This window comes from Neophocaena asiaeorientalis, unplaced genomic scaffold, assembly GCF_003031525.2.
Source record: "Neophocaena asiaeorientalis asiaeorientalis breed wild unplaced genomic scaffold, Neophocaena_asiaeorientalis_V1.1 scaffold30, whole genome shotgun sequence".
NCBI classification, from domain to species: Eukaryota; Metazoa; Chordata; class Mammalia; order Artiodactyla; family Phocoenidae; genus Neophocaena; species Neophocaena asiaeorientalis.
Window position 1 is genome coordinate 18330219 of NW_020174923.1, and position 4325 is coordinate 18334543.

The following is a 4325-nucleotide window of genomic DNA, read 5'->3' on the forward strand; positions in this document are numbered from 1 at the left end:
AAAAAAAAAAAAAAAAAAAAGAGGAGCTGGTGTTCTGTTTGCAGGTCAGGCATGTAAACAGCTGCCCAGTTAGCTCCGGGCCAAAGGTCTGTGTTAGTCTGCACACTTGCCACTAACTCCAAAGACACTGCTCCTTCGGAAACTCCATTTCTTCCCCCAAGAAAAGAAGGATGACTTCCCGGCATGCCCTCCATCCCACATCTGAGCGTGCCCCGCAGAGCAAGCCATGAGGGACTTCTCCCCGGGCTCTCCAGGCCCTGAGCCTCAAAGGAGCTTTGGTGGTAGCAATAGCTGCTGCCCTGGTGCCGAAATAGCTGCCTCTCCGCCCTGGGATTAGAGTCATTATGGTGACTGATGCCTCCAGAGTGAAAATTAGCAATCTGGTGAGGTAACTAAAAATGAATGCATCTCTTCCTAGGGTTCACTACACCCAGCTGAGCCACCAAATAAAACCAGCATATGGGGCAATTAGGAAGCCGGCTCCTGCTTTCAAGGCCAAGAAGAAAGAGACAGAGTTCAGGGCCCCAGCTTCCCTGCCTGCTTCAGTAGTGATCACAAATCCTAATAAGCATCCACTTTGCCTCTCAGTAGTGCCCCTGGTCTGTCCTCCATAAACACCAACCTGTGGTTTCACCTTTCAAAAAAATCATTTGTTCCACACAACATCTTACCCTCTTTTGCTGCAAATTGGCTGAGGGAGAGGAAGGAGGGAAGTGCGGATAAACCTTTATCACATAGGTTTGTGTGGGGCAAAGATATTCTTTCTTCTTAGTCATATATTTGCTTTTTTTTTTTTTTTTTTTGGGGCCGCTCTGCTCAGGTTGCGGGATCTTGTTTCCCAGACCAAGGATTGAACCCGTGCCCCCGACATTGGTAGCGTGGAGTCTCAGCCACTGTGCCACCAGGGAAGTCTCCCCATTGGAAGCGCAGAGTCCTAACCACTGGACAGCCAGGGAATCCCAGCATATTTTGCTTTTACATGACCCAGAAAGACTCTGATCTTCCCTAACTCTCAAATAATAGTGTGAGTAGAATTTACCCGAAATTTTTTGCAAGACATGGAGATCCCATAATGATTGATCAACCTCCCTACTGATCACATGCAGAAATCCCCATCCTGTTTTATCCCCATGGACTTGGACCTGATGGGACTTCACGTTTGACAAGGATTGATTGGGGTCACGCTGTCAGCTACTTGCATATTTGGATTTAAATGCAGTTTCAATCACTTGTACTTCTCATGAAGTTTTTGGTTTTTGTTTTTTTTTGTGGTACGCGGGCCTCTCACTGTTGTGGCCTTTCCCGTTGTGGAGCACAGGCTCCGGACGCGCAGGCTCAGTGGCCATGGCTCACGGGCCCAGCTGCTCCGCGGCATGTGGGATCTTCCCGGACCAGGGCACGAACCCGTGTCCCCTGCATCGGCAGGCAGACGCTCAACCACTGCACCACCAGGGAAGCCCCTCATGAAGTTTTAGAGTTAGAAGGGATTTAAGAGATAATGTAATCAAATCAATTCATTAGATGCCATCTTTATTTGAAATGGTTCTACTCCCCTGACCTCAATATCTGAAATTCCTCTCTCTAACCCCATGTACGACTACTGAGCCCTCATGCCACAACTACTGAAACCTGCACGTCTAGAGCCCGTGCTCCACAAGAGAAGCTGCTGCAATGAGAAGCCCGCGCACCGCCATGAAGAGTAGCCCCTGCTCGCCGCAACTAGAGAAAGCCCGCACGCAGCAATGAAGACACAACACAGCCAAAAATAAAAATAAATAAAATAAATTAATTTTTTTTTAAAAAAGAAATCTTTTCTCTATCTGCTTTCACTCAACCTACTCTCCTTATCTGTTTCCTGATACAACCAGAGCTCTGCGAAAAGTAAACTGTACTCAAATCTCTCTGTTCCCCCTCTTCCCACCTGCCCCCTTGTCCAACTTACAACCAAAAATGTCTCCAGAGATTGCCACATGTCCCCTGAGGGGCAAAACCAACCCTGGTTGAAGGGCCACTGCCCTAAAGTCTTCAATTCTCATACTCCTTGACATGTGGATAGCATCGTGAAACCCCTCCTTCAGGAGGCTATCCTTAATTTGGCTTTCACCACAGTGCAGTCTCTGATTCATTATCCAAGGATATAGTGATATTCAAAGCATGTCGTAGGGTGGATATAGGAGTTGCTCACGTGTCTTTTGCTCACCTCTTATTGGCTACTTATCTACAAGGCAGATGAGTAATGTAACCTTTATTGTGGGCAGCCACATGTCTAGCTAAGTCTGGGACTCTGGTCCTATAGTTTGTTTGTTTGTTTTTTGGCCGCGCCACGCAGCTTGCGGGATCTTAGTTCCCGGACCAGGGATTGAACCCGGCCATGGCAGTGAAAGCACTAATCAGTAGGCAACTCTCCCAATTCTGTTCCTATAGTACTTTCAGGTCCTGTCTTTTTCCCATTTTTCCCCCTTCCCTGCTGAAAGTACAGATGTGATAGTGTTGAGTCATATTGGACCATATGAACAAGGTCATGACCCTAGGGTTCATAGAGCAAAAGGGTAGAGCCTAAGTCTCTGACCTCCCACAGACACCACTCCAGCCCTAGACTCCTCACTCCTGAATTCGTTGTTTTTTTTTTTTTAATATTTATTTATTTATTTGGTTGCTCCAGGTCTTAGTTGTGGCTCGCCGGCTCCTTAGTTGCGGCATGCATGTGGGATCTAGTTCCCTGACCAGGGATCGAACCCGGGCCCTGTGCATTGGGCGGGTAGAGTCTTATCCACTGCGCCACCAGGGAGGTCCCACTCCTGAATTATTACGTGAGAAAGATATACACTTCTGTCTGGTTTAAACTACCATATTTAGGTGTTGCTGTTACATCAGTTGAACCCACGTCCTAATGAATACAGATCCAATCAAGTTCAACTATCACTTCTGGCAACTCTCAGATCTCTATCTCCAGCCCCTGCAACTCTCAGACTTGACTCCCCTATTTCGGTTACCTATTGGAAGCTCCAACTGGATAACCAAGTAGGATCCTAAGCTCGGTATATTTAAAACCAAAAGCATCCTTCTTTTGGTTTCCCCAAACTAACACTGCCATCTTCCCTAATGTTGTTTAAAAGGCATCCTATTCTCCAAGTCATCCAGGCTCCAGATCTGCGATGCCTGCCTTCCTTATGAGCCTTCTATCCAATTAACAGCTCCCCAACAACCTTAGCTCCCCCTGCACGTCTACATGTCCCCTATGCTTCCACCAGACCAAACCACTTGCTAGCCCCCCTCCTTCATACGCCGTCTACTTCCAGAACTATTGCAGATTCTGTACTTAACTTCTACTGAAAGTCCCTACCCAGCATGCCCTTCTCCACAAAGGCATGCCTGAGTCATCCCACAGAAGTCCATCCCAAAGCCTTGCACGTGGTAGGCATGAAAATGTTTTTCAAGTTGAAGAGATCAAGTGGTTTGCCCAAAGCCACACGGCTAGATGTTCTGCTGTACGATGGAGACTGCGTATTCAAATGATAAACTAGATTTCCTGCTTATTATTTAAATTGGGCAGACAATGTCATGACGACATGGACTTCTTAGGAAAAGGTAGTGATTTGAGAAATTCTAAACTATAATTTAAATAAGTGTTCTGCTATTCTGAGCTTTTGGCATACCATGTAGTATAATTATATCATGTGCCTGTGTAATACTAGATAAAATATAAGCATTTTATATAGTTTCATGGATGAAATGTGAATCTTCAAACATGCTCTTGCCTGCCTGATTCTTTATAGACCAAGGAGCCTTTAGAATACTGAGATATTTTTCAAATTGAGCTTGCTCAAATCAGATTAAAAATCACTGAGGGATCCTCTCAGCCAATTTGAAACAAATCAGAGGGTGCTGTGGTCAATATTTGAGCCATGTGACCTGCTCTTACAATGAATGTCTATAACCAACCTTTTTATGTGCCTATGATTTTTTAAAGATTTTTTTTGAGCCGTATGTAAAAAAGAGTCAGTATGCTTTGAGTACCTACATAGGCACATGGCTAGATACTTTACGCATCATCATCACAGCCGCAGGAGGTAGGTAGGAGCTGCAAGAAACAGGGAAGTGGGGAGACAGGCAGCAAGGCAATTTGGCCAGGTCTCAAATGATGGGGCCTCTAAATTCTGCTGCTTTTCAGAAGAAAATTTGAGCAGGGTTGGTTTAAGCCTTGAACTATACCCTTCAATTCTTTCCAAGAACCATATTGTCCCCATTTGCCTCGCCTAGTCATTCACAGCTACCTGTGAATTTCAACTGGGTTTGTGATCAAAAGGCCGTCTGATGCTCAAGTT